The sequence below is a fragment of the Amblyraja radiata genome, chromosome 4 (assembly GCF_010909765.2).
Source record: "Amblyraja radiata isolate CabotCenter1 chromosome 4, sAmbRad1.1.pri, whole genome shotgun sequence".
In the NCBI taxonomy this organism is placed as follows: Eukaryota; Metazoa; Chordata; class Chondrichthyes; order Rajiformes; family Rajidae; genus Amblyraja; species Amblyraja radiata.
The window spans coordinates 6800743-6812269 of NC_045959.1; the positions used below are offsets into that span (position 1 = coordinate 6800743).

General features: G+C 42.0%; 1 non-coding gene across 1 annotated transcript; it reads left to right on the forward strand.

Annotated features, from left to right (window-relative positions):
* Positions 1-711: 711 nt before the first annotated feature.
* On the forward strand, positions 712-903 carry LOC116972655. The gene has a single exon (XR_004411854.1). It is a non-coding gene; the product is annotated as a U2 spliceosomal RNA (small nuclear RNA).
* The last annotated feature ends 10624 nt before the right edge of the window (positions 904-11527 follow it).

Genomic DNA, 11527 nt, shown 5'->3' on the forward strand with positions numbered 1-11527 from the left:
CACCACACTAAACCAGACAGCAGTACCTCCACGTGTCCACCAGGTGCGTCTACCTCATGGTACTGGTGAAAGCTCGGGGCCTGCATGCCAAACCCGTAGCATTTTAGGCCACGGCCCAGAGCAGGCCCCAGGGAAAATGCGCCTCCCCCCAACAAACATCGTCTCTACAAGAACAAGGAACCAGAAACCGAAGAAAACAACAATGAAGACAGATAAGTATGGTTCCTACCATCACATAAAGGTTAAGGGTTGTACTAACAAGGGGTGGGTGAATCACGCCTGGTTAGGAAGCTATCACTCTTGGTAGTTATATACCAAAAAATAAATACAAGGGGAATAGAATTAATATCTTGCCACCAATTCAGCAAGCACCCCAAGGGGTCTACCCTCCCACGATGGTGAATGTCGCTCCATCGTTGATAAACCACTTGAGTATTTCACCAGGTATACCCATTCATGGGATTTGTAACTACTACCATGGATCCAAGGATACTTTATGGTAGACATCGACCTTGAAGATGCACACTATTCAGTACCTTCTCATATAAGTTTTGGATATACCGCAATTACCTGGATGGAGTAACCATGATGAGCGTTGCGGCATTTAAGTCAAAGTTATCCAGAATCAACTAGCCCTGACACTTAGAAACATTCCGTCATGGCATGTCTATATATTAACGACAAACTATCCTTGGATACAGCTTTAGCTGCATCGCTTCTCGGCCTTTTGGCTAAGATCAAGTGTAGTATCTGTTCTTATCAGTTTAATAATCTGATACGTCCCTTATCTAGGGACCATATATTAAATTGAAATTTGGAACAGGGAGATGGAATAGGGGCTTGCTCCGTCCACTCCACGCATCGACCCAGTATTGCAGTGCCTCTGGGAACGGTGCACAAACTATATATCCAGATATTTACGTTGACCATCCACAACTTTGTTATCTGGTATTCATTAAGACTATCAGTCATGGTGCATTAACCACCAATCAACTACGTGGCAAAGTAATTGGGATATAGCAGCATTACCAGCTACTGAACTTTGTACCTTTCCTATGAGCTGAGATACTAGTGTTCAAAACTATCTCCATACCTGTAATATGGGGGCAAATGGATTAATCTATAGTGCTATCATGGAATTTATCGGCAGGAAGGATTATGGTTGTACACTTCCACCTGTTTTGAGTAACATCTTATGTGTCCTGATGTGTTACTGAGCTTGTAATACTTAATGCCAATATGAATTGACTTAAACATGTTATATATTAACTTACTTAATTCTAGTGAAGCATTTGCTCAGTAATCCACCAAATTTGCATGTTCGTTTATATGATAACAACATCACAGTGGTGGCATATACCAAACCACTTGGGCAGAGAACATCGATATTAGGTGACAATTTATTAACAATTGGAAACCGTATGTCGTCAAACATGTTTGACCATCAGTAACTCACCTATCAGGTGAGCTAAATACTGTAAACATACATTTAAACCAAAAATATTTGCTGAAATTACTAAGCAATATGGACACCAGATATCGATTCCTTATATCCAATTAAATCACCACGTACTAACTTACGTCACATGAAACCAATCTCAAGGCAGCGGCAATGGAGACATTCCCGCGTATTGAGGGGTGGGGGGAACCTAATCTCTATGTTTTCCTTTCCTTCTACCTCTTCAATAGGTACTACGGCTTCATCAGTCGGGTACTACGCAAATTACAGTGGACCAAGTCCACAAGCATGGTTCCCAGTGATCCTCTACATGGTCATTAAAAGAATTGCAGAATTGGGAAGACCATTGCTGTGCTTGGATCAGCAGCACTATCAACCTGATGACAGCATTCCGTCGCATATCCTAGGGAACATACCTGAGGAGCATCAAGAAATGGTACACTGTTTTCCAAAACAGGAATTACACATTCAACTATAACAAAAACTGTACTGGAGCTCCTGGCAGGTCTTCACCACAATGAAGGACATGTTCTGTCAGCCTACTCAACTTGGGTACCGCTCACTGGTGATCAGATACAGGAGAGGTATATCAATCCATTCCCCAGAAATAGGTACACCCAAATTGGGATGTCAGTGAAATCCTGACATACCTTAGGGGATGATCACCAGCCAGGTCACTCACCCTGGAACAGCCTACCCTGAAGATGGACATGCTGGTGGCCTTACATCAACACAAAGAGCCAGCTCTCCCATCTACTGCGATAGGACAACATGGTTATAACACCAGATAGTGTCACATGCCCATTCAAGGGTTGGCCAAACAGAACAGACCAGGAACATCAGGTCCAGTCATGAAATTCCGGGCATACCCACCTGAACCACGTTTTATGTGTCATGACCCACTTAGAGATCGACACAATAAGGAATACCGAGGGAGAGGAAAAAGCCTTATGGGTCAGCCACAGGAAACCTCATGGTCGGGTGATGAGCTAAACTATCTCTAGTGGCTCAAGCAGGTACTGGGAGTTGCTGGAGTAAATACTAACGTGTATAAAATCTAATACCACCAGGACAGCTTCCACGTCAGTAACTAAGAGGATGGACGAGCCTATGGACCACATCCTGGCTACTGCAGGGTGGTCTAGGGAGTATACGTTCCAAACTTTTATAACAAACCACTGACAGAAATGTATCGTTTGCAGAAAAAGAATCTGCAAAAAATATATAATTTAAGCCCGGGGGAGCAATTGGTCTTGTTGTTGTTAATAACACCATTATTGTTTTTACAAACAGATTCATGGTTGATTACGATAACATACTTCCTCCCTCGAATAACTTCGGCAGCGAGTGAAGTATGAACTGTTACACGGTTTGAAATCACAGAGCTTTGAAGTCTTCACGTAGTCACTCACGTGACTCCGAAGTAAAATAGTAAGATTAAACGAGAACTTACCAGTTTGAAGTTTGATCTGTATTTTATGAGGAGTTACGATGAGGGATTACGTGCCCTCCGCTCCCACCCTCATTATATGGATCAAAGTAATAAATTGATGTCTCCTTATCTTTACTATGTTTACTTCAAATAACTGTGTCTATCTCTGATTCCACACCGCTGCTTGGAAGTATGCCGCGCCTGCGCACTGAGCGGGTTCTTCACGTAATCCCTCATCGTAACTCCTCATAAAATACAGATCAAACTTCAAACTGGCAAGTTCTCGTTTAATCTTACTATTTTCAAGGGCAGATTCCAGCTTCCACAGTCTCTTGTGCCTCCAGATTCTTCTTATCCAACCTATTTGAATTTGTTTTGTCACTTTCCGAATTCTGCTCTGGCCCCAACTTTGGACTTTTTTATAATTGGCTTATAATTATATATAATTATAATTATTACAATCATTATTACAATAATTATAATTATGTTTATTACAATACTGTCTATTATTTGAAACATGATCAATTTATACCTACAATCAATATATACACTACAATATATATACACTACAAATAGATACATCATATACACTAAAATATATACACTACAATTCGGGATGATTTTCTGAATGTTATTTCCATCAATTCTCCATTTGACATTTTTTTTGGGGGGGGGGGAAAGCAACCCAGATTAATCAGACTATTTTGAGGGATGCAAGCAGAAGCCTCCACATGGCGCATCCCGGGCAATGCTGACGACAGAAACTGTACCACAGTGACTGACTGAAGTAGCCAATTCTGCAACCGTCACTGACCGACCGGAAAGACATGATATAGAAGATGGCCGGACACGAGGAAGAAGAAGAAGACTCTTTTGAAAGTTGAATACCTCCAAATATTTTCTCAGATAATTCAACATTTTTTTTGCAGTTAAGATACGAATACATACGAGTCTTGTTTGTTCTAAGCATATTTAAAATAAATTTAACCGAACTTCTTGATTTGGATTTTCTACGTAACAGGAAATTAATCGCAGAAGCTTGTCAGTCTGCTTCCATGATCTTCTCAATTTGTGTTGCTAGTTTCAGTCCTGCCATCATGTGCGAAAAAGATCAGCGGGAGCTGTATTGAAAAGATGCAAAGTTTGTTGAACCCGAAGAACAGGAATCCTTTGGAAATTCAACTGTCATTTTTGATGCCTTCCAATACCTCAAGCCTAGATATAATAATGCACCAGGTTAAAATACACAAAATTAATGTTCCTGTCAAAATAGTGAAAATAATGTTATACGAGGAAGTGAAATACTCGCATGTCAATAAGACATGGGGTGATTTGCCAGATATCATCTAACATTGTGATTATTCATTAAAAAATTGCTCACTATGATGGCAAATGAAGACTGCTGATATATCCCAGTGATGACGCATAGTGAAATAATTCCATATTATCAAGTCAGTGAGCTACATTAGTCACCCACAATGAGCGAAATATTAAAAAGTCAGAATTGGCATGTCAACCTTATATGGAGACGTGCCCCAGGTCCTATTGCGCATGACACCATTGACTCCATCTACACCAAGCTGCCTTGGAAAAGCTGCCAACATAATCAAAAATTTGTCCCACCCCCGTCATTCCTCCTTCTCCTTGTTCTTGCCGGGCAAAAGGTACAGGAGCTTAAAAGTACAGATCATCAGACCTAGGAAAAACTTTTTCCTGTCTGCTATCAATACAATACAATACAATACAATACAATACAATACAATACGGGTTTATTCGTCACATTGCACATAAAGTGTAAGTGAAATGAATATGTCAGCAGCGATACAATGATAAAGAACACACAATACACAATAAAAATTTAACACAAACATCCACCACAGCCTTCATCACTGTGGTGGAAGGCACAAAAATTGGCCGGTCCTCCTCCATTTCCCCCCGTGGTCGGGACCAGAGTCCAGAGCCAGTCCATAGTAGGCTCTTCCCCACCGGAGACCGCGGCTTCAGGATGGTGTAGGCCGCAGGCCGGCGGTCGAAGATTTAAAGTCCCCGCCGCGCCGCAGCCAGAAGCACCACAGACTGCAGGGCCGGCTGTCGAAGCTCCCCTCCAGGGGTGATGTTAAGTCCATGCCGGGTCCGCGGTAGAAGTTGGCCGCGGGCCGGCGGTGGAAGCTCCTTCTTCCCCCGGGTCCCCCACGAGGGATCCCGGGCTGCAGACGCCGCGCCAGCTGAAACTCTGCAGACCGCGGCTTCAGGCTGCCAGCTGCAGCGGGCCAGCGAAACGGAGCGCTCCCCTCCAGCGAGCCCCAGCGAGGGCTCACCCGCTCCACGACGAGAGTCCACGCTGCGCACGCTGCTGAAGCGCCAGGCGCGTCTCCGGGAAAGGCCGCGCCGATCCTCGCTGTTAGACCACGGGGGAGGCGACCTGGAAATAGTCGCCTCTCCATGGAGGAGGCGACCGAAGCGGTTTCCCCCTCACCCCCCCACACCACCCCCCACACAAAACACACAAAGAAACATTAAAAACATACTTCAAAACATACATCAGGCTTCTGAACAGTTCTTCCATAAGCTAAAGTACTGTCACATTGCAGATATTGGACTTTAACTATGGGACTGATGTGCTATAATGCTGAGAACTATATGTTGTACTCTGCATCTTACACTTTGTATCTTTTGTACTCAAGTTTGATGATTGTATTTATGCATAATATTACCTGGTCTGATTGGATAGTTTGCAAAACAAAGCTTTTCACTGTGTCTTGGTACACGTGAAAATAATAAACCTAAACCCATGTCCAGGGGATGAATAGGCTTAAAAATAAAGAGCTAAGCGTACCTCTGTTGATTTAAATGCACCATGCAGTTACACAAACTTTGTCATGGGAGAAAGGAGCAACGGATTATGAGGGTTGAACATCAAAATTCACAGTTGTACTTGAGAAATTTTGAAACAAATGTATTTGATAAATGTGATAAATTCTGCCATAAACGCACAAGAATGCACAGGGCAGCATGGTGGCGCAGTGGTACAGTTGCTGCCTTACATCGCTTGCTGTGCCAGAGTCCTGGGTTTGATCCCGACCACAGATACTGTCTGTATGGAGTTTGTACATTCTCCCCGTGACTGCATGAGTTTTCTCTGAGATCTTTGGTTTCCTTCCACACTCCAAAGACGTATAGGTTTGTAAGTTAATTGGCTTGGTGTAAGTGTAAATTGTCCCTAATGTGTGTAGGATAGTATTATTTTGCGGGAATTGCTGGTCGGCGAGGACTCGGTGGGCCGAAGGGCCTGTTTCCGCGCTCTTTCTCTAAACTAAACTAGAAGTTGAGCCTTTTGTAGATGAGAGGTTTGATTGGTTTTAAAAGTGAAACATACCAAACAGTGAAAGGCCTTGCTAGAGTGAATGTGGAGAGGATGTTTCCACTAGTGAGAGAGTCTAGGATTAGAGTTTACAGCTTCAGAATTAAAGGACGTAGCTTCAGAAAGGTGATGTGGAGGAATTTATTTAGTCAGAGGGCGGTGAATATGTGCAATTCATTGCCACGGATGGCTGTCGTGGCCAAGTCAATGGATATTTTTAAGGTGGAGATTGATAGATTCTTGATTCGTATGGGTGTCAGGGGTTATTCAATTTCAATTTCAATTTCAATTCAGTTTTATTTGTCATATGTAGGTTAACACAGGGTCAACGGTGCAATGAAATGTGTTTGACAAGACAACGGGTCACCTCAGCAATAATATCACAAGGATAAAATAAAATAAAAATGACATTGTTAAGGTAAAACGTCAATAATAAAATAATCAACATATATGATGTGAAATGTAATTATGAGTTCAGAAGCCTGATGGCCTGGTGATAAAAACTGTCCTTAAGTCTGATGGTACGTGCAGCCATGCTCCTGTATCATCTGCCTAACGGTAACAAGGAGAACAGTCTCCGTGCCGGGTGGCTGTGGTCCTTGATGATGCTGTGTGCCTTCCACAGGCACCGCTGGTGGAAAATGTCCTGAATGGCCGGGAGACAGTTGCCAGTGATGTGCTGTGTGCCGCCCTCACCACTCTCTGTAGTGATTTGCGGCTGTGGGCAGAACAGTTCCCGTACCAGACTGTGATGTAGCCCATCAGCAGACTCTCGATGGTGCATCTGTAGAAGTTTGTGAGGATGCTGGCATTCAAGCCAAACTTCCTCAGTCTTCTCAGGAAAAAGAGCCGCTGGCGGGTTTTCTTAGTTATTGTGTTCGTGTGCAGTGTCCAGGAGAGGTCCTCAGTGATGTGCACACCGAGGAACTTGAAGCTGCTGACCCTTTCAACCTCAGCATCACGCATGTGGATGGGGAGGTGTCCACTCCCCTGCTGTCTCCTGTAGTTCCTGATCATCTGGGGAGAGGGCAGGAGAATGGGGTTGAGAAGGGAAGATAAATCAGCCATGTTTTAATGGCGGAGTAGACTTGATAGGCTCCATGGTCTAATTCTATTCCTACAACATATGAACTTATGAAAATTGGGTGATAATGGTGCTGGCCTTCCTTGGCAGTGGCATTTGATCATGCGCAGCATGCTCTGTCAAAAAATCAAGTGTTGGTTGTTTATATTGGTGATGAAACCAAAAAAACAGCCCCCTGCTATAAATTGCTATCAAATAAGAGAAGCCACCATAAATCTAACTAAATACTGCTGATATTCTTCGAGCTTCACAATAGTGCCATGCTGTGGGAAACTGAGTCTGATATGCATCAGTGAGGATGTAGTATGCAGGTAATACATATCTGATGAAGACATGGAAGGGAGGCAGAACATGACTGTGAATTACAAAACTGCTCTTACTACAAATGGGATCAGCAGCATTTATGAGGGAAAGCATTTTAAGCCCATCCAATCCCATCACCATTCTCAATGACCTGAGTATTCCATATCTTTTTTTGTAACTAGATCTTTGACTTCTTTATTTGCAGACCTCAATCAGTGTAAATCAGTTACATCTCCTCCTCGCTAACCATCAACATAGGTGAACCTCAAGGCTTTGTGCTTCACCCTCTGATCTGCAGTCTTTACACCCATGATTGTATGATTCAGTGTGTAAGAAGGAACTGTAGATGCTGGTTTAACGAAGATAGGCACAAAAAGCTGGAGTAACTCAGCAGGACAGGCAGCATCTCTGGAGAGAAGGAATGGGTGACATTTTGAGTCGAGTCCCGAAACATCACCCACATTGTCTGTTTTCAGTGGTGGGTCGGTGTTGGAGAGAATTAGCAGCTTCAAATTTCTGGGCGTTAACATCTCAATGGCCTGTCTTCGGCCCAGCACATGGAAGTAATCGTGAAGGAGCAACATCACCTCTACTTTATCAGAAATTTAAATAGATTTGTTGTGTTTCCCAAAACTCCAACAAGATTCTACAGATGGGCTTAAGAATGTATCATGACAGATTGCATCATGACGTGGTATGGCAATTTCAGTGCAGAGGAATGCCAAAAGCTGTAGAGAGTGGTGGACTCACATGGTCACAGCCCTTCCCATCATCAACAATATCTAAATGTTTTGATGCCTCATGAAGGCAGCATCTATCACCAAGGATCCCCACCATCTGGGCCATGATCTCTTCTCACTACCACCAATGGTCAGGAGATATAGATGACTAAAGTCCCATAGTAACAGGTTCTGGAACAGCTACCTTTCTACAACTATCACATTGTTAAACCAACCTGTGCAACTTCAATGTCTCCTTGACAACGGAACACTACGATCCACCTCTTGCACTAGCATGGACTTGTTTTTTTTAATCTAATTATGTTTTTGCACAGTCTATTGTTCTTTTCTATGTAATAGTATGGTATTTTTATGTGTAGTTTATGCATTATTTCCTGTTATGTATTATTCTGAGTCGAAGAGCTTATGATGCTGTTGAAAACAAGATTTATCATTTATATAAGTACTTAACCATACTTGCGCATATAAGAGGGGCGTGATACAGTAAGTGCTCACAGTCTTTTTCCTATGGAAGAGAATTCTTAGAGTGAAAGGAGGAAGCTTAAAGAGACATTTTTTGGTGGTAGGGCAATGGAAATCCGTATCCAGACTGAGCTGTCAGGGGAAACTATGGAAGGGATACAATTATGACTTTCAAAAGTCCATTTGTACAGATATAAGGATAAGCAGGATTTGGGGGGATATAAGCCAAATGCAGGCAAATGGAACAAGCAAATGGAACAAGCGCAGCATGCCAACTCAGTCAGTTCATAATGTTCTACTATTGTGTTTTTGATTTTTGATTTTTGGACTGAATTCTGTTTTTAATTTGTGTTTCTGTGATGTCTTTATTATTTATTTTCTGATTATATGTTTATATTTCTGTTAATCTATGTAAGGTGTCCTTGAGATGTCTGAAAGGCACCCAATAAATAAAATTTATTATTATTATTATTATTATTATTACTACCAAGGTATGATTTGGGTTGTGCGGGTCGGTTCAAGAAGTTAATGGTTGTAGGAAAGTAGTTGTTCCTGAACTTGGTGGTGTGAGTCCTCTGACGTCTGAACCTCTTGGTCAATGGTAGCAGCAAAAATATGGGATGGAGATCCTTGATGATAGATGCCACCTTCAAGAGAGTGCCTCATCAAGCCACTTTGATAATGGGAAGGGCTGTGCAGGTGATAGGCCTGGTTGAATCCACTACTCTTGTATTTCTGCCGTGCTAGGCCAGATGCAACAATTCAGGATACTTTCTACACTGCATCTGTAGATGTTTGTTTGAGTATGCTGAGATGTTAAATTTCTTTAAAGCACTAATGTGGCTTCTTCATGATTACATCTACTGTATGTTAGACTCTACTTTTTACAAATGTTTTACCTCTACAAATAATATTGGTACTGGTGACTTTTTCTTATGAAGTCTCCATGTCATTACTCTTTACATCTAGAAATGTTGATAGATTATTTGACCTGTATAGATTGGTGCATCAGTACCTCGTTCATCAATGTAACATATAAATATTTGTTTCCTGCATCTGAATAGAATAAGGCTTTTCTATATTTAGGTATAGGTTTCATATTTCTTATTAGAACTTAACATATTGTCTATGAAGTTTGCGGAGTGGAACAACAATTGATTGCTGGGTTGGAATTCAAGATCAATTTTCTGTTTATCTCATTGTTACATTATAATATTATATGCAGGGTTATTTTCAGAACCAAACACGATGCATCCATTTTCAAATCAACATAGTACTTACTTAAGCATACAGCATGGAAACAGGCCCTTTGGCCCACCGAGTCCATGCCCAACAATCAATCACTAGTGCACACTGGTTCCATGTTATCCCACTTTTGAATCCACTTGTGGACAGCACGGTGGCACAATGGTAGAAACCTGGGTTCGATCCTGACAACTGGTGCTGTCTGTACAGAGTTTATATGTTCTCCCTGTGACCCGTATGGGTTTTCTCTGCATGCTCCTACACTCCAAAGACTTACAGGTTTGTAGATTAATTGACTTTGGTAAAGATTGCAGCTTGTCCGTAGTTTGTGAAGGATAGTTTTAGTGTACAGGGAATGGTGGTTGGTGCGAAATCGGTGGGCTAAAGGGCCTGTTTCCACACTGTATCTTTAAACTAAATTGAACTAAACATAACTAAACTAAAGATAGACACTAAATGCTGGAGTAACTCAGCGGACAGGCAGCATCTTCATCATCCTCTGAAGGAGTCTGAAGAAGGGTCTTGACCCGAAACGCCACCCATTCCTTCTCTCCAGAGATGCTGCCTGTCCGCTGAGTTACTCCAGCATTTTGTGAGTATCTTCGGTTTAAACCAGCATCTGCAATTCCTTCCTAAACTAAAATAGTAAGATTAAACGAGAACTTACCAGTTTGAAGTTTGATCTGTATTTTATGAAGAGTTACGATGAGGGATTACGTGAAGAACTCGCTCAGCACGCATGCGCAGCATACTTCAAAGCAGCGGTGTGGAATCACAGATAGACACAGTTATTGAACTAAACATAGTAAAGGCAAGGAGACATCAGTTTATGAATTTGACCCATATTATTGAGGGTGGGAGCGGAGGGCACGTAATCCCTCATCGTAACTCCTCATAAAATACAGATCAAACTTCAAACTGGTAAGTTCTCGTTTAATCTTACTATTTTACTTCGGAGTCACGTGAGTGATTCCGTGAAGGTTTCAAAGCTCTGTGATTTCAAACCGTGTAACAGTTATTACTACATCACTGCCAAAGTCTTTGAGGGAGGAAGTGTGTTATCGTAATCAACCAATGAATCTGTTTGTAGAAAAACACAATGGTATTTTTTAAAAATAACAACAAAGGAATTAAATTGCTCCCCTGCGCATAAATTAAATATTTGCAGTCTGTAAAATCTTTCCTGCAACTAAAACAGGTTTTGCCAACGGCTTATTATAAAATGTTCTGAACGGTCTTTCCCCCCACCATCCTGCTGTAGCCAGGATGTGGTCTATAGACACATCCATTCTTTTAGCTGTCGACGTGGATGCTGCCCTGGTGGAATGAAATTTGTACATGTTAGTTTTTATCCCAGCAGCTTTTAGCACCTGCTTGAGCCATCTCGAAATGGTTTGGCTCGTCACCCGACCATAAAGTTTTTTATGACTGACCCACAAGG